Here is a 19592-nt window from a genome sequence, read left to right on the forward strand (position 1 = left end):
AGACATCACATACTAAAAATGAAGTCTGTGTCTCTAACGAACAAAAAATAATAATGTTTCATCTTTTTCACTCAAGGGACTAAGGCTAGGATTGGAAACATTTTAAAATTGTTACTATTTTTCATACTCACACACACAAAAAAAGCACTCACTTTTCAATTTCTCTAAGAATCAGCCAAGAAAAAATAACAGTCAAAGCTGATCAAAAAACTAAGGGGAAAGGGGGAGGATGACCGCTCAACATAGCCAAGAACACCTAACAAAAATCAGCAGTGACACTAGAATTTTTTAACTAGAAGTTAAAGGAAATAGAAGAATCTTACCACCCTTTTTTTAAGCTAGATGCACTTTCTGCAAAGTGGCATTTCAGTGTTTAGCACTGTGTACAACGTGTGCAATACTATGATATATTTATCATGATGATATTCCTTTGCCTTCCCTCTTTTACCTTCACCTCTCTATTAAACAAGATTTATAAATATTTCACTAATACAGTTTTACTGTGTTTCTATTTTGCTTGGCTTCAATCCTATCTTTGACTGGTATTTATTTATTGCCTCCTGGGATCTGATTTTGCAGTTACTCTTCACAATAACTCTTCCAGGTCTGAGACTTTTATTTCAGAAATCGGTTAAGCAGGCCAGATTTACTAGGCACCTGCCATACTAAATGCCCATAGAGGACCCTGGAAGAGGAGATACACTAATAACAGCTAGTATTTGTTAAGCTCATGCTAAGTGCCAAGCACAATAATCAGTACATTACATGCATTGTCACCTCAACACATTAAAGCAGTTATAATTATTAGGTAGATGAAAATAAACATCTAGCTCTTAGAATCGTGAGAATTAAAAGGGCTAATATTATGTAAAGCACTTAAAAGAAACCCGCAAAACCAGTTAGAAACCTGGGTCGTATTAGTGTTAGCCACTATTACTATTACCTTCACTTTAAAGATGAAGTAACTAAATCCCACAGAGGCTATCTAACTATGCTTTGTCATTCTGCTAAGTAATTGGATAATTCAGAACTTGTGAACTGCATTTATGCAGGCACCATAGTCTTAAACTTGTAGCTTTAGCACAACCATGTTCCACTGCCTCTTCCAAACTTGAGTCCAGGCATTTTCCTTATCTTAGAATCAAGGGATGGTTCATATGCTAACGGTTCTAATTAATGGCCAAGAACTTCACCTTTAAAAGGAAATTTAATGGACCCTCGATTCATCGAACCAGGTGAGATAACAGGACAGAGGAGCTCTTCACTGCCCCCAGTGACTGTCCAAAAACCAGATCACTCAGCAAATGGTAAAAGGAGGGGACCCAAGGGATTATTATCACAACCTGTCAACAGAAACCAGATATCCACAGCTTTAAAGAATGCCTCTCATTGTTAACTTTTTTCTCATTTCAGAATCCCCTATCCTTCCAAATCATAAAAATACTAGATCTTAACATATTATTTAATACGTAATTGATCTTAACATATTATTTAATGTGTAATTTGTGTTCTCAATTTTCACAATACGTTATTGTGGTATACAAGCCCCAAGTTGGTGGTGGGGAGAGACTGGGAAACTTCCTCATTCCTCCTTATCTCTCTTCCTCTCCCTCTCTGTCTGTCTCTGTCTCTGCCTCAGTCCCTCTCTCTTTCTGTCAATCTCTTTATTTCTATCTATCTATAGAAAGCTATTACAATTTTCTTTTGGTTTGTTGAATTGATATTCGTAGTTAAAAGATGCTAAAGCACACATGCATGCACACACACACACAGAGAAATCTAACAACCAGCAGGTTAGACATTTCTTATGGGACCCATCTGTGTTCTCACATTCATTAGGAATAGCTAGCATCTTTAAAGCAACTATTTCTGATGAGCTACAAAATTAAAGTGTTAGTCCAAATAATAAGAAGCAGTGAGAACTTCCAGAGCAGCTGCCGATCTAAGTTGGCAATATCCTCACATCTGTGCAATGTTGAAATGGCCATCCTTCATCTATCAATTCCTCTGTGAATCTGCAGACACATCAGGTAATCAGAATAACTGGTATAATTTAATAACGCAGAGGACTATAAATTTTACCGTCTCTATCTGGAAACCACTACAAAATGTTGTTTAAAATTATTGTTTAGTACTATTAAAATGTTCAGGAAAACAGAGGTGGAATGGAGATAAAATCTTCTAGAGAATCATTCGGTAAGGCTTTGCATTTTTACATCAGCAAAAATAAAAGTTATTTTTTTAATTATAAGAAAATAAGACCTAGAAAATTTATAGTTCATTTCATTCTCAAAGAAAATGATAGGCCTATATTTGCAAAATAAATAAACACTAGAATATAGAGTCATACTAGGTTTTTTTTTTTTTTTTTTACCAGTTGCATCATTTCAAAGATGAGGAAACGGAGATCCAAAGAACTTCAATGACACGCTACAGAATTTAGTAATGGTTTTACCAGGACTAGAATCCAATTCTCTCCTCTTAGTCCCATAATCTTTATCATACTGTAAGGGATGACTGCTACTGTGTTTAGTAACAGAAGTTCCAAGGATTTATATTTCTTTATACAGTGGAGCCCCCTCCCCGAACCCCAACCTGTTTCTTTCCTCAGAAGGAATCACCTTTAATTGTTTATTAGTTCCACAACAAAAAGCTTAAATTCAAATGTCTTTATGGACCAGGGGGATTCAACAGAGAGTGACTGGAATCTCTGGAAATCTGGTACAGATTTAGTACAGACACACCTAAAGAAACCATATTTTTTTAAAAAATCAAGTTAAAACATTGACCAAACAAATAGACCCAGAGTACTTTAGACATTATCTAAATTATCTCACATACCACACTCCACATTTCTCCATACTCTTCCTATTAATATAGTCAATTATTCCTTCTCTTAGTTTTCTTTGGAATTTTGAGTTGCAAATCATCTTCCTTCATAAATTTGAGAATTATTCTATTAATTTTTAAAACATGTTCTGACTTTATTTTTTTCTTTTCTTACAATCAGAACTCCAATTAGCAGGAAGTCACACTTCAGGGAGATTCAGTGACTCATCTTTCTCATCTTTTTGTTCTTTTTCTTTGCACTGTTGAGAGATTTTCTCTATTTGAAATTACAAATGTCCCTTAAAACTACTGATTGAAAATCTTTAATTTCCAACAGTTTTTCTCGTTTAGTTTTTGTCTCTTCCCTATCATCTTCTTGTTTTATGAATGTAATATTTTCTTGAATCTCTTAAAAAATTTTAATTTTTTGGTCTCTTTTATGATTTTTTTTAAACGATCTGTACCATGCAAGGTCATTTTTTTGTCATCGGTTTTCATTTATCTTGGTGTCTCTTCTTTTTCTTTTTTTTTTTTTAACATCTTTACTGGAGTATAATTGCTTTACAATAGTGTGTTAGTTTCTGCTTTATAACAAAGTGAATCAGCTATACATATACATATATCCCCATATCTCCTCCTTCTTGCATCTCCCTCCCTCAAACTCTCCCTATCCCACCCTCTAGGTGGACACAAAGAACAGAGCTGATCTCCCGGTGCTATGCGGCTGCTTCCCACTAGCTATCTATTTTATGTTTGGTAGTGTATATATGTCCATGCCACTCTCTCACTTTGTCACAGCTTACCCTTCCCCCTCCCCATATCCTCAAGTCCATTCTCTATTAGGCCTGTGTCTTTATTCCTGTCTTGCCCCTAGGTTCTTCTTGACTTTTTTTTTTTTCTTAGATTCCATATATATGTGTTAGTATATGGTATTTGTTTTTTTCTTTCTGACTTACTTCACTCCATATGACAGACTCTAGGTCCATCCACCTCACTACAAATAACTCACTTTCGTTTCTTTTTATGGCTGAGTAATATTCCATTGTATATATGTACCACACCTTCTTTATCCATTCATCTGTTGATGGACACTTAGGTTGCTTCCATGTCCTGGCTATTGTAAATAGAGCTGCAATGAACATTTTGGTACATGTCCCTTTTTGAATTATGGTTTTCTCAGGGTATATGCCCAGTAGTGGGATTGCTGGGTCATATGGTAGTTCTATTTTTAGTTTTTTAAGGAACCTCCATACTGTTCTCCATAGTGGCTGTATCAATTTACATTCCCACCAACAGTGCAAGAGGGTTCCCTTTTCTCCACACCCTCTCCAGTATTTATTGTTTCTAGATTTTTTGATGATGGCCATTCTGACCGGTGTGAGATGATACCTCATTGTAGCTTTGATTTGCATTTCTCTAATGATTAATGATGTTGAGCATTCTTTCATGTGTTTGTTGGCAATCTGTATATCTTCTTTGGAGAAATGTCAATTTAAGTCTTCTGCCCATTTTTGGATTGGGTGGTTTGTTTTTTTGTTACTGAGCTGCATGAGCTGCTTGTAAATTTTGGAGATTAATCCTTTGTCAGTTGCTTCATTTGCAAATATTTTCTCCCATTCTGAGGGTTGTCTTTTGGTCTTGTTTATAGTTTCCTTTGCTGTGCAAAAGCTTTTAAGTTTCATTAGGTCCCATTTGTTTATTTTTGTTTTTATTTCCATTTCTCTAGGAGGTGGATCAAAAAGGATCTTGCTGTGATTTATGTCATAGAGTGTTCTGCCTATGTTTGCCTCTAAGAGTTTGATAGTGTCTGGCCTTACATTTAGGTCTCTAATCCATTTTGAGTTTACTTTTGTGTATGGTGTTAGGGAGTGTTCTAATTTCATACTTTACATGTAACTGTCCAGTTTTCCCAGCACCACTTATACAAGAGGCTGTCTTTTCTCCACTGTATATTCTTGCCTCCTTTATCAAAGATAAGATGACCATATGTGCGTGGGTTTATCTCTGAGTTTTCTATTCTGTTCCATTGATCTATATTTCTGTTTTTGTGCCAGTACCATAATGTCTTGATTACTGTAGCTCTGTGGTATAGTCTGAAGTCAGGGAGCCTGATTCCCCCAGCTTGGTTTTTCTTTCTCAAGATTGCTTTGGCTATTCAGGGTCTTTTGTGTTTCCATACAAATTGTGAAATTTTTTGTTCTAGTTCTGTGAAAAATGCCAGTGGTAGTTTGATAGGGGTTGCATTGAATCTGTAGATTGCTTTGGGTAGTAGAGTCATTTTCACAATGTTGATTCTTCCAATCCAAGAACATAGTATACTCTCCATCTATTTGTATCACCTTTAATTTCTTTCATCAGTGTCTTATAATTTTCCACATACAGGTCTTTTGTCTCCTTAGGTAGGTTTATTCCTAGATATTTTATTCTTTTTGTTGCAATGGTAAATGGGAGTGTTTTCTTAATTTCACTTTCAGATTTTTCATCATTAGTGTATAGGCATGCAAGAGATTTCTGTGCATTAATTTTGTTTCCTGCTACTTTACCAAATTCATTGATTAGCTCTAGGAGTTTTCTGGTAGCATCTTTAGGATTCTCTATGTATAGTATCATGTCATCTGCAAACAGTGACAGTTTTACTTCTTCTTTTCCAATTTGGATTCCTTTTATTTCTTTTTCTTCTCTGATTGCTGTGGCTAAAACTTCCAAAACTATGTTGAATAATAGTGGTGAGAGTGGGCGACATTGTCTTGTTCCTGATCTTAGTGGAAATGGTTTCAGTTTTTCACCATTGAGGACGATGTTGGCTGTGGGTTTGTCATATATGGCCTTTATTATGTTGAGGAAAGTTCCCTCTATGCCTACTTTCTGGAAGGTTTTTATCATAAATGGGTGTTGAATTTTGTCAAAAGCTTTCTCTGCATCTATTGAGATGATCTTATGGTTTTTCTCCTTCAATGTGTTAATATGGTGTATCCCATTGATTGATTTGCGTATATTGAAGAAACCTTGCATTCCTGGGATAAACCCCACTTCATCATGGTGTATGATCCTTTTAATGGGCTGTTGGATTCTGTTTGCTAGTATTTTGTTGAGGATTTCTGCATCTATGTTTATCAGTGATATTGGACAGTAGTTTTCTTTCTTTGTGACATCTTTGTCTGGTTTTGGTATCAGGGTGATGGTGGCCTCATAGAATTGAGTTTGGGAGTGTTCCTCCCTCTGCTATATTTTGGAAGAGTTTGAGAAGGATAGGTGTTAGCTCTTCTCTAAATATTTGATAGAATTCGTCTGTGAAGCCGTCTGGTCCTGGGCTTTTGTTTGTTGGAAAATTTTTAATCACAGTTTCATTTTCAGTGCTTGTGATTGGTCTGTTCATATTTTCTATTTCTTCCTGGTTCAGTTTCGGAAGGTGGTTCATCATTCAATCAAGAATTTGTCCATTTCTTCCAGGTTGTCCATTTTATTGGCTAGAGTTGCTTGCAGTAGTCTCTCATGATCCTTTGTTATTTCTGCAGTGTCAGTTGTTACTTCTCCTTTTTCATTTCTAATTCTATTGATTTGAGTCTTCTCCCTTTTTCTCTTGATGAGTCTGGCTAATGGTTTATCAATTTTGTTTATCTTCTCAAAGAACCAACTTTTAGTTTTATTGATCTTTGCTATCGTTTCCTTCATTTCTTTTTCATTTATTTCTGATCTGATCTTTATGATTTCTTTCCTTCTGCTAACTTTGGGGTTTTTTTGTTCTTCTTTCTCTAATTGCTTTAGGTATAAGGTTAGGTTGTTTATTTGAGATGTTTCTTGTTTCTTAAGGTAAGCTTGTATAGCTATAAACTTCCCTCTTAGAACTGCTTTTGCTGCATCCCATAGGTTTTGGGTCATTTTGTTTTCATTGTCATTTGTTTCTAGGTGTTTTTGATTTCCTCTTTGATTTCTTCAGTGATCTCTTGGTTATTAAGTAGTGTGTTGTTTAGCCTCCATGTGTTTCTATTTCTTACAAATTTTTCCCTGTAATTGATATCTAGTCTCATAGCATTGTGGTTGGAAAAGATACTTGATACGATTTCAATTTTCTTTACCAAGGCTTGATTTGTGACCCAAGATATGATCTATCCTGGAGAATGTTCCACAGCTCTCGGGGTTCAGCTTTGGATTTGGACCCGCCTCTGTGTGTAGGTCGCCTGAAGGTGTCTGTTCTTCGCTCAGACAGGACGGGGTTAAAGGAGCAGCTGATTCGGGGGCTCTGGCTCCCTCAGGCCAGGGGGAGGGAGGGGTCCGGATGCGGGGTGAGCCTGTGGCGGCAGAGGCCGGCGTGACTTTGCAACAACCTGAGGGGCGCCGTGTGTTCTCCCGGGGAAGTTGTCCCTGGATCACAGGACCCTGGCAGTGGCGGGCTACACAGGCTCCCAGGAGGGGAGGTGTGGACAGTGACCTGTGCTTGCACACAGGCTTCTTGGTGGCTGCAGCAGCAGCCTTAGCGTCCCATGCCCATCTCTGGGGTCTGCGCTGATCGCCGCTGTTCGCACCCGTCTCTGGAGCCCCTTTAAGCGGGGCTCTTAATCCCGTCTCCTCGCGCACCAGGAAACAAAGAGGCAAGAAAAAGTCTCTTGCCTCTTCGGCAGCTCCAGACCTTTTCCCGGACTCCCTCTCGGCTAGCCGTGGCGCACTAGCCCCTTCAGGCTGTGTTCACGCCGCCAACCCCAATCCTCTCCCTGAGATCCAACCGAAGCCTGAGCCTCAGCTCCCAGCCCCCGCCCGCCCCGGTGGTTGAGCAGACAAGCCTCTCGGGCTGGTGAGTGCTGCTCGGCACCGATCCTCCGTGTGGGAATCTCTCCGCTTTCCCCTCCACACCCTGTGCTGTGCTCTCCTCCGTAGCTCCGAAGCTTCCCCCTTCCACCCCCAGCAGTCTCCGCCCACGAAGGGGCTTCCTAGTGTGTGGAAACCTTTCCTCCTTCATGGCTCCCTCCCACTGGTGCAGGTCCCATCCCTATTCTTTTGTCTCTGTTTTTTCTTTTTTCTTTTGCCTCTGTTTTTTCTTTTTTCTTTTGTCCTACCCAGGTACTTGGGGAGTTTCTTGCCTTTTGGGAGGTCTGAGGTCTTCTGCCAGCATTCAGTAGGTGTTCTGTAGGAGCTGTTCCACATGTAGGTGTATTTCTGATGTATTTGTGGAGAGGAAGGTGATCTCCGTGTCTTACACTTCCACCATCTTGAAGCCAAGGCTCTGTCTCTTTTTCATGTTGCATATTTTTGTTAATTTCTTTTCTTAAATTATTTCTTAAATGTCTGGTGATACTTGGTTGCTGTTTTATATTTAAGAATAAAGGAACAGAAATGGCTGAGCCCTCTGTACTTGAGTGGGTCTTGTTGTTTAGAAGACTTTACTTTAGGGTAAGCCAGCAGCTAATCATTAGGCTTAAAGTCCCTAAGTATCAAAATAAAAGAGAATTTATGCTACCGTTGTAAGATGCATTCCTAATTGCCCTTATTGTCCCTTAGCAGTCCATGTAATTTCATTAGTCTATGTTAAGGGGGATGGTCAGGAGGGGCAGTGAAAAAAATCTTGCTACAAGGATATTTGTGTAGGAAGTAGAATTGGTGAATAGAAGGGTGGCTGGTCCATCTATCCACGTCGATGATTTTGTTTCAGCCCCAGCGTCTCACTTCTGTCCTCTATTTTTCCTGGCACTGTTGAACCTTAAGCCTTTGGGTGCTTGTTTCGGGCAAAAGGGCTCCCTCCTCGCCCCATCTTTGGCAGTTTCCTCTGCCTTGCTTCATTGCATCCAATTTGTAACAGTTTGATATCTTTTTAACTCCTTAATTTAATGCATAAATTAATGAGGTTTCAGGAGGAAGTTTAGATAAAGGTACGCCTCAATCCTTCCTTGTAAAATAAATACTCGCCTGTTTAAAAGCCTTTTCACTGACCTGGAGAAGCTGCCCTTAAAACACCTAAAATGAAGAAAACCCAAGAACAAGCGTAATTATTATACTGTTGCACATCACCATAGTCATCATGGCGACACTGCTATTAAGAATCATTCAGACAAGGCTCTGTACTGAAATAAATGCAAACTGCACATCTGCATGTATCTTAGGGTACACAGGGTAAAAAGGACTACTGATTTCATGTTTCTGAAATGTCCTTTTTGTGGGCAATAACTCACTAACGTTCTAAAAAAAAAAGATGTATTGAAGTTCAAAATTATTTAATGAGATAGTTGCAAATATCTTATATTGGTGGAGGTTATTTTTCCCTACAAAAGGAATGGAAATGATGCATACATATTATCCCACTTGAATTAGAATTTTATATAGGTAATAAGAATTTGTGCATTGTAGAAGCAAAATGGGCCTACTGTTGTCTGCAACAGCAAATGAAGTATCTCATAACCAGCAATTCAACGTGTTAATTCAGCTGCACCATCCAATTACCTACAATTCATCTCAACTTAGTGCACAACAATAAAATTCTTTAAAAATCTGTGACAAAATATATGCTCTAGGTTTAACTCATAGGAAAAATACTATCCCGAAATGGGAGTAGGAGCCACAGAACATAAATTATAAAAATTATCCATCACAATCTATCAATTAATATCACAACGAATTTCTGACATGAAGTCAATAGTCTAGAGTTAATAATGAAATACATATTGGAAATTTTATAAGGAAAATCTGACCAAGGAATGTGAGAACTGTGTGGCCACTGAAATTGGCATCCCCTCAAATAATACAGTGGTCCCTTGGAGCCAGGGCCTGCCAACTGACCACGGGGCCCAAGCACACAATTCTAAAAGCAGACAAAGGTAATGAGATGCGAATTTAGAATCCCCATCCTCCGGTTAAATGACCCAGATGCAAGAGCTAGAGAGTCTGTCTATGACCTACTCAGGGACTAAATGATGAAATGAACAGGAGCTCTTTTTTATTTACATTTTTATATAGAATCAAGAGAACTAATAGATAGTTAGATAGTCCAGGCCTGCTACATGAGGATGTATTAAGCCACAGAAGAAAGGCAACTGAAAGTCGAGAGCATCATGAAGAAGGAAGAAAGGGAAAGAGGAGCGGGAAAAAGATATGGAAGAAAAAGTGTATTGAGAAATGATGAAACACAGTATTTACTTGAGAAGAAAACGCAGAGCTGCACTGAAAATCTATAGGATATGAGTGAAATCTGAATTATGAACAGACACAGGCTGGTTTCTAATAATTTTCAGGACGAGGGATGTATAGTCCCATTTGAGACTGAACTATCAAGAGAATCAAAGAAACATGAGTCTTGAGGATTCAAAAAGAGGTGGAATTTGCCATGAGAGAAAGAGAAAAGACTGCAGTACTAAGTGTTAAAACTCAGCTAGTCAGTAATCTCATAAACCTCACTTCACTTAAAGAATCTGAAAACCGAACTGTTTTTAAGTAGATTTTTATTTTTTAAAAAAACCAGAGTGACTCATTACTAGGGTATCGAATTCAAATAATTTACACAATCTAATCAAGTATCAGTCAGTCTAAAATAATATTTTTAAGACTGAAGAAACGTCATTAAACACTGCAGGAGTGTATTAAACCAAACTAAGTAACAGAAAGTTGCTAAAAATCAACCAAAGGCCAGAAGTAAGGAGAAAAATGTACCTCATCAAAGATTAATACATCAGTTCTTTACAGATTAACAGTGATTACAAATTAATATAGATATTCTATAATGTATAAAGCTTACAAAAAACATATTGGAGAAAAAAATCCGGAAGTTTCAGGAGGATTTTTCCAATACTAATATTTATGAAACTATTAGTATTTCCTAATGTAATTTAAACAATTTATGAATAGTACTGCAGGAAAATAAGCTATTTCTTATTAGGTTAGTTACAGATGTAGATCTTAGTTATAGATTGAAGTCTATATATAGAAATCCTACTTATAGATTTTAAATTTTTTTCTTTGGTCTGCATCACTGTGTGTTAACTTGTTTTTTGTTTTCTTTTTTACTGGGGACTGGGGCGGGGAGCGGGGAGGGTGGCCTGCACCTATGAAGAGACAAGAATGAATCTACTTGAAGAAAATCACTCTGATTTTTCCATATTTATTTTATTGTCCCTTTCATAATTAGTTTTCTTTCTTAATCTGGTGCTATGACTTCTAAAAGGTAAATATTTTTTGTTTCCAACTCTACAAATCTGAGTTTGTTGGTCAGATTTTCCTCCTTCACTTTCAAAGGCAAAACTTACTCAAATAGGAAACAAAACATAGAAACACAGGTTCCATTTCCAATTCTGTTGCTTCATACTTTGTGACTTAAAGCAGATCATTTAAATCATTTCATCAAAATAGCATAGTCCGTACCCCGTCACTCATCAGCTTACCCTGGACAACTTACTTAACCTTTATGGGTCTCAATTTCCTTGCCTGTAAAATAGAGGTACTAATAAAACCTACTTTGGAGGGTGGTTATAATTAAATGAATTAATATCTGTAAAGCACTCAGAACAATGTCCAGAACATAGTAGCTTCTATATTTTGTTAAAGAAAAAAAATTAAATAAATCTGAAAAATGTACTAGATGTAGTTTGGTTGCTTGTAACCTCACTGTACAACAGACTCATCTGGAAAAATGTTTATGAAGATAGATCGTTATGGATCCATCCCAGGCAAATGAGAATCTGTATCAGTAGGATCTGACAACCTGTATTAAAACAAGCAAACAAACAAAAATCTCTTGAGGTAATTTCAATTTCCAAACTGGTTTGTCAGCAGTGACATTATACGATGCCACAGGTCAGTTTAACTACATCTCACACACTCCATCAGTGTCCTTTTCCTCTTCAATGGCCGCAATAGTCACTATCCAAAGCAACTTGGAATTTAATAGCATCAGCCAGTTTTCCAAGAGCAGAAGTTTAGCTTTGGAATTTTCTTTCTTACCTAAAGCAAAGCTGCTTTGTCCTCACCAAGGCAAACAAAGACGTAAAAAAGGAGCAAACTGATCCCTAAAGGCTGGGACATACTGGTTAAAGGGAAGGACAGAATAAGTTCTTAAGACATGCTCCTTTTGTTTTTGCCCAGCATTCATTCTTTATTCAAGGACACAGATTGGCACCATCTTAGTGACAGTGATTTGTGGTTAAGTGCCACGACGGAGCAAGTTGCCTCCAATTCTCCAATCCTTTCAATAAACACTGATGCAATAAACTGAGGCTAGTGTAATTGCTAGCATCCTTCCTAGGTACAAATCTTATTGCCCAAACTTCCAAGTAGAAAGAGAAGGGAATAGCTATAAGGACAAAGTCATGAGTATCACAACCATGCTGGCCTGTGCTGCTTGGGTGCTCGGGATCCACTGGGTAGGCAGTACATCTAGTGGTTCAGACTAAGGAAGTGTTCCCAATCGCAGGCTACAGAATGTGGTGAAATAAATTACCAGACTGTGATGAAATTTTCTTCAGTCTTTGTTAAATTAGAAAAATAAATGCAATGTAGAAAAATGCACAGGGAGCTAAATTATTCTATTTTAAGAACTATATTTTGAGATTTAGTACTGCCACCTTAGTTGGTGTTACAATGTGCAGTCTTTCATAAAATGATGGTGATAATAGACTTTTAAAAATCATTCTTACCATGCAAAAGAACATGTTCACATGGAGGTTGATGCTCTTTTTTTTTTTTTTAATTTTATTAGTTAGTGAAAATGTCAGACTGGGAACTATCAGAGCACTGGCTTCAGAGACAGACAGAACTGATGTGATCCCTGGCCCTAATGATACATATTAGCTGTGTGACTTTGAGCAAGTGACTCCTCATTTATACAGTGGGGATAGTAATAACTACTTACAGCTCATACGATTATGAGGATAAAATGTAGTTCAAGCTATTAGATGTTTACTTACTCACAATACAAGTGCAAAGTATGTATCCAATAAATCTTAGTTATTTTATCAGTTTGTAACTCTTCATTTTTAACTCCCTCATAAATAAGTTGAAATGGCTGTAACTTTACATATATTTTTTTCCAAGTATTTATTCCCAATTTTTTTTCATTCGACTAATGGCAGTACTGCATGCGGGTCTTGATAGTCATGTAAATCTCATCCTCTCTATGTAAAACTAATTATATAACAAAAATCTCAAGAGGAAATTAAGTTATTATTCTTGTGATCTACAATAAGATAATTCTCCCCATATGTCAAAATTCATTTCTTAACCAAAAAAAAGCACTGTGCTTACAATATCAAGGCAATTAATATTAGGCAAGAGACTAAGTTGACATTTACTACAGTCTCTGAGGTGTAATTTAGAAGATTTTGAATGTGCAGGCTGTGCTTTAAATTCTTCTATTTACAGTGGCTACTTAGCACATGTATTATGTTCACCAAAGTGCCAACGAAGAATTTAATCACACTCTTCCTATAATGTTCTACAAGATCTTAAATAAGATTTAAGTGACAATTCAATGTAGTTTAATGTACTAAACAGAGTCCCAATTAATTCTACATCATGTTAAAAATCCTGATATATCTTGGACAGTTCCCATATATCTTAACAGTAAGCACTCCTGAAAAAAAACAGGAAAGAAGCCTGAGTATTTAATATGGACAGTGTGTTTAATTTTCTCACATAACAGAAAATAGAATCACAAATATGTTCACACCTATGATGGTAACAGTCACTACTTTCCCTACATCCCTCTCAAGCTATGTTGGGAGGATTAACCGTTAATACGGAACAATTTTTAACAATTGATACTTTGCATCTTGCTTTAGGTCTATTATGAAGGGAGGACAATTATAGTAAACATTAAGAGAGAACCTGATAGTTCATGAGGTCTGTAATTATGTGGACATTTGAGTAAAGCTGGGCCCTCAGAGGAAAGTTAGGCTCCAGTAATCTCTTAATAACCTGCAGTAATAACTTTTAAAAATTAAGAATTTCAGCTTCAATAAATAGGTCCCAGATATACTAAAAAAAAAATTGGAAAACTCATAGCTAAAAATGAATTTTAGTTATTGTATTTAAAAGGGACATTAGAATACATATTAATCACACAGAGGTCTTTAGCCACCTGTAATTATTTCTTGGTAATCATCTTGGACCAATTAAACATATTATTATAAATAAACTACCTTGAAAACATACAAATAGATATAAATTTGAATCAAGAAGAAGTATCAAATGAATAAAACCTATTTGATTATACTTTGCTCCCAAAGATAACTGCTTATAATGCCCTCAATGAATGACCAACTACTACTAAATTCATATGTGTATTCATTTTCACAAACTTCTTTGAATTCTCTAAGTACTAAATTTCGCAATGGAAAGCTGGACTCTTCAAAAATATATATGCCTGTTTACAACAGAATATTACTCAGCCATAAAAAGGAATGAAATTGGGTCATTTGTAGAGATGTGGCTGGACCTAGAGACTGTCATACTGAGTGAAGTAAGTCAGAAAGAGAGAAACAAATATCGTATATTAATGCATATATGTGGAATCTAGAAAAATGGTATAGATGATCTTATTTGCAAAGCAGAAGTAGAGACACAGACGTAGAGAACAAATGTATCCATACCAAGGGGGTAAGGGGGGGTGGTGAGAGGAATTGGGAGATTGGGATTGACATACATACACTATTGATACTATGTATAAAATAGGTAACTAATGAGAACCTACTGCATAGCACAGGGAACTCTATTCCATGCTCTGTGGTGACCTAAATGGGAAGGAAATCCAAAAGAGAGGGAATATATGTATACATATAGCTGATTCACTTTGCTGTACAGTAGAAACTAACACAACATTGTAAAGCAACTATACTCCAATAAAAATTAATTTAAAAAAATAAATAAAAACACCACCTAAACCCTGAAAAAAAAATGTATGCCTGTAACTGAATGGCAGAAATACTTAACTAAACAATGTGCTTTAAGATAGAAATTGTAAATAGAAGTCTAATCTGCTAAAATGGTAAATGGTTTATCAAAGCAGACAGTACAGGATCTTTAAATGTGATTTATGTGTCCAAACATATGCTTAGTATGTATCTGGTGGAGAGGGCAGGGGGGATATTAAGAAATGTCATCAAATAGACTTCAGAGTCAATATGAGTATAAATATCCTTAAGTCTTGATTTGATGCTTCACATGTGTTTATTCTGATGACAGGAAGCATTTAGAACCAAAGCCCAATTAAAATTCTTGAATAATTAGGCATATGGTCACTCAGATTTCAAAGTAGTGGTCCTGCTAGATCTCAATAGGTTTAAGATGTCTACACATTCCTACTACTGATGGCGACATAAGCCCAAAAACGTGATGTATTAAAAGTCACAATCCAGAATTTGTTGTTTATTGCAAAAGGTGCCTCTTGAAAACAGGATGTTTAATAAGGCAAATTAAAGGACAAAACTATAGGATCTGTTCATTTTCATAAAGCACAATAAACACGTATCAGAGACATGTAGTATTGTTATTTATTTCACATGGTGGGACTTTATTCATACTTTACTCTCAGCCATTTTCTATACTTTTCTTGTTATTCAGAAACACCAATATCTTCTTCATTTTCCTAACTAGAAAGAATAAAAATATTCATTTATTTCATGTTCTCTCACCCTCTTCCAAAATGCCAAAGTTTTAAAAAGCTGCAAAATCTCTATTACATGGAAATGTTCCTAGTACAACTACCACTTCTAAAAATCAAGGTGGCAAAATGGAAGCACTGTATTTCACTCTGACATAACTTTAACCTGAAAGTAATGTACATTAAGTTAGAAAGTTAAATGTGTCTCAATATTCTTATCAGTTAGAAATTAGAATGTAACTCAACCAATATCAGCATGTCCACCTTCACTATGTCCTTGCTATTTTTAAATACAAAAAAAACTGCATAGAGTATGAGTTGATTTATAAGTAATATTTTTAAAGCAAAATTGCCTTGAATATGCTCCTGAACAATACTCATGGTAAATCCCCAACTATTTTAAGAAGTAACTAACATATCATCAAAACAGCAATATTGCAGCACAGGGATTCCTACTAGTACATTGTATCAGGAGGCATTACATTTCCAGGTACTCTGGCAAATTCTCATATACATGTAGTATCACACCTCTCATATATATTTGAAGCAGTAAGGAAACCTATAAATTATTCACGGTAAGTGATTCAGTTTGAAGATCAGTTTATAGCCCCCAAATATTTTAAGCTGATACATCTGTTCTTTATATTAAAAAAGAGAACTTTTCACTTGTTAAAACCACAGGAAAAGGGCTTCCCTGGTGGCGCAGTGGTTGAGAATCTGCCTGCCAATGCAGGGGACACGGGTTCGAGCCCTGGTCTGGGAAGATCCCACATGCCGCGGAGCAACTAGGCCCGTGAGCCACAACTACTGAGCCTGAGCGTCTGGAGCCTGTGCTCCGCAACAAGAGGCCGCGATAGTGAGAGGCCCGCGCACCGCGATGAAGAGTGGCCCTTGCTTGCCGCAACTAGAGAAAGCCCTCGCACAGAAACGAAGACCCAACACAGCCGAAAATAAATTAATTAATTAATTAAAAAAAAAAACAAACACACACACACAGGAAAGTATTCACTCGCAAATGATGTCATGCCCTAGTTCACTTTCAGGTAAGAAGGTTGAGAGAGGCCACCCATCAGAGCCTCTAAACTCATTTCTTTAGTTCTGCAGTGACTGTTAAAGAATATCAGTCAAGTTAAACACTTGTCCAGAGGGGCAAATTCAAGCAGCGAAATGAGTTAAAACGACACAGAGGACTCACGTTTCTACATCCCTTCTACTAGTCTTCAATTCCCATTCATAAAAGACTAAATGAAACAAAAAAGAGAGGCAGAATTCACGTTCTTGTATGTAGGCTTATAAGCATAGCTAGGTAACTTCAAAGCCAATAATTAGCTCCATGGTAATCAATCAACCAACAAGTTTCCAGCAAGCATTTACTAGTTTTCCTACATTGTGCTAGGGCCTGCATATCTGAAACAGCACCTGTCCCACTCTGGACACTGGGATCCAGAATTAATCTATACCAGCAGCACTGTGTTTCCTTTGGAAAAGCTTTCTTTTCTTCTCCCCCAAATCTTATCTGAGACACAGTGCCTCTACTTAAGCAAGCAGCTTAAGCCCTAGAATGGGATGAGCATCACAGAAATGGTGAATTAAAAACATTTAACTAAACAAGCAAAAGCAGCCAGGGAAAATTCTCAATGTTGTTGAAGGTGGGCAGGGGCATAAGGAAGAGATGTGAAATCCTGGTTTGTGGTGAATGGTGCAGAGAAATGCACGTTTCTTATGTTCAAAGCCCGCCTTAGGCTGTGAAAATTCTCCAAATCTATCCACCTCTGAAATCACTCAAACGGTTTCAGTATTAAGGTTCTAATTCTGCAGGAGAGGAGGAGTTTGCAGAGATCCGGAGAAAGGAAAGATTAGTAATGCAACAGAAAAGTCAAGATGAAGAAAAGGAAAGGATGGGTGAAGGCAAGGAGAATGATCTGGGAAGATGAGAGATCAAAAGTAAGTCACCAATAGGTTGACCTTACTTTGCAATAGTCTCAAACCAGCAGGTTTCTCTAACACTAGAGGGCATGAACGCAAACACACACACACACACACACACACACACACACACACGGTGGTGGGGGCAACCCTGAGCAAAGCAGCCTTCATACAAAGCTGAAGATCTGGGGGCCCCAAGGATGCTCGAAATTTCAGGGGGCTCGGGCAGCCAAGTGTCTTTACCCCTGCAAATAAAATCTTCATGCTGTATTTGTGGGAAGAGTGACCGCGCTCTCTCCCAAGGAAACCGCTCAAGGATTGAGTGTTATGACAGTCGAAAGCAGGCAATCCCCAGTGCTCCTCTCCTCCGTCAGCAACACCTTTGCCTCAGGAAAGCTCCCACCCTTTCCAGGTTAGTTTTCCCTGGATCCCGAAGCTTCTGTGTTTATCTGCCCACTGTCTCCTCCTGTGGCTGCCTGTAAAGGTTGGAGATGTAGGCTCTCCACCTGGAAATTCAACTGATCCTAGTCAAAGAACGGGGTAAGGGGAGGGGCGCCCGCAGCTTTCGCTGTCCAAACCAGCAGCCTCCGTGCGCCCGGGTTCGTGGCAGCGCAGCTCCCTCGGACCCAGGGAGGGGAGGCGGCCCTCGCGACCCTCATTCAGCCCCTCGACTCTATGACAGCCCAGACAAGAGCCCTCTGTTTCCAATCCCCTCGTCCCTTCCGGCCCCGAGAAGGGAGGTCTCCGTACCTGGAGATCTCTGTACCTGGAGGTGCCCAGAAGGTGGGCCGGCCGGGGTGTGCTCTCCTGGACAAGGAGCCTCGGGATCTGGGAGCTGGTGGTGTTCGGGAGGACCAGGCAGGAGAGGTAAGAGAGGGAGACAGAGACAGGCAGCGAGAGGCAGAAACAGAAAGAGAAAATACGGCAAGACGGAGAGACAACGGAAGAGGCAGAATAACAGGCACACGGGGACATCCCAAGAAAAACAGGGAGAAAGAGAACGAAAAAGGAACAGTGAGACCCGGAGCGGGTGCGGTGAGCCAGAGAAAGAATCAGAGAAAGAAACCGAGTCAGAAACAGACAGAGAGACTGAGAGGCAAAGGAAAGCAGAAATAGAGAGGAAGGCAACCGTCGAGGAAGACACCCGAGACCCAGCGCGTCCCCGGTGTCGGACGGACGGTGTAGAAGCGCCCGCGCACCGCAGCCCCCGGCCGCCCGCAGCTAGTGGGAGAAAGTTGCCGGGGCGGGAAGGCCGAGCCGCCCCCGGCGCCGAGCGCCACCGGAGCGCAGAGGGTGGCCAGCGCCCCCCAGCTCGGCCGGGTAGCGGAGAAAGCAGGGTAGAGGGCGGGCGGCGGTAGAAAGTTCCGCGCCTCGCGGTCCTCCCTCGGCACCTGCAGCAACGGGAGAGCGCGCTTCGAGAGCCCGGGAGGCCGCCTTACCGGGTTCGCCGGCGCCCCCGCCCCGGGACCGACCCGGGGCGCTCGGCTCTGAGCCCTGCCACCCGCTGCGGGACTTGGCGGCGCCCACCCGGGCACTCCGGGCCGCCCAGAGAGGACTCGCCCCAGACAATCAGAGGAAAAGAGGGGAAGCAAGAGAGAGACGGAGACCTGCTATCGTGGCCAGGGATCCCGCGAAGAGGGAACGGCGGTCCACGCACGGAATTCAGCCTCCGACCCAGACCGGCAGGCGCCAGCCGGCCGCGCCGAGTGCGGGGCGCGCGGAGCCCGCGCTCACCTGGAACCCGCGCCGGCCCGCGAGCGCCGCGCGCAGCCCCGCTTCCCGCCCGCGCCTCTCTCTTCACACTTCCCTGCGAGCAGAGCGAGCCGGCTCCCGCCTCGGCCAGCCCCGGAGAGGCGCCCTCATAGCGCAGCGGTGGGCTGGAGGGGCTCCGCGAGAGCGGGCGCCGAGGCCGAGGAGGCGCAGGAGAACGAGCGAGGGCTCCTAGCACATTGTCACCTCGGCGGAGACGCCGCCACCGCCTGGTCACTTCGCCCCCCTCCCCCCTCCCACCCCGGCCCGCTCCCTCCCAGCCCCTCCTCCTCGCGTGGTTCCTCCCCCTCCCGTAGCCACAGCCTGAAGGCCTCTCACTGGGCTAGTATCATTTACGTAACCAGCCCCCCCGGCCCTCCTCCCTCCCGGCTCCCGCTCCTCCCCGGGCTTGGGCGGTGCGCACAGAGCGCGCTCCAGCTGCTTCTGGAGCTGCCGCTCCTGCGATGTGCACAAGTCCCGCGATAGTTGGCAGTCACGGCCCCCAGCTGCAACC

At 40.2% G+C, this 19592-nt stretch overlaps 1 protein-coding gene across 2 annotated transcripts in view; it reads right to left on the reverse strand.

Annotated features, from left to right (window-relative positions):
- Positions 1-19010, reverse strand: part of GALNT13 (polypeptide N-acetylgalactosaminyltransferase 13) — a 569026-nt gene extending 550016 nt beyond the window's left edge. For both annotated transcript variants that reach the window (XM_068543985.1, XM_068543984.1), the window contains exon 1: positions 18937-19010. The gene's annotated coding sequence lies outside the window, so the exon portion shown is untranslated. The remainder of the gene's footprint in view (positions 1-18936) is intronic.
- Positions 19011-19592: the final 582 nt, after the last annotated feature.

This window comes from Eschrichtius robustus, chromosome 5 (genome assembly GCF_028021215.1).
Source record: "Eschrichtius robustus isolate mEscRob2 chromosome 5, mEscRob2.pri, whole genome shotgun sequence".
Classification (NCBI taxonomy): domain Eukaryota; kingdom Metazoa; phylum Chordata; class Mammalia; order Artiodactyla; family Eschrichtiidae; genus Eschrichtius; species Eschrichtius robustus.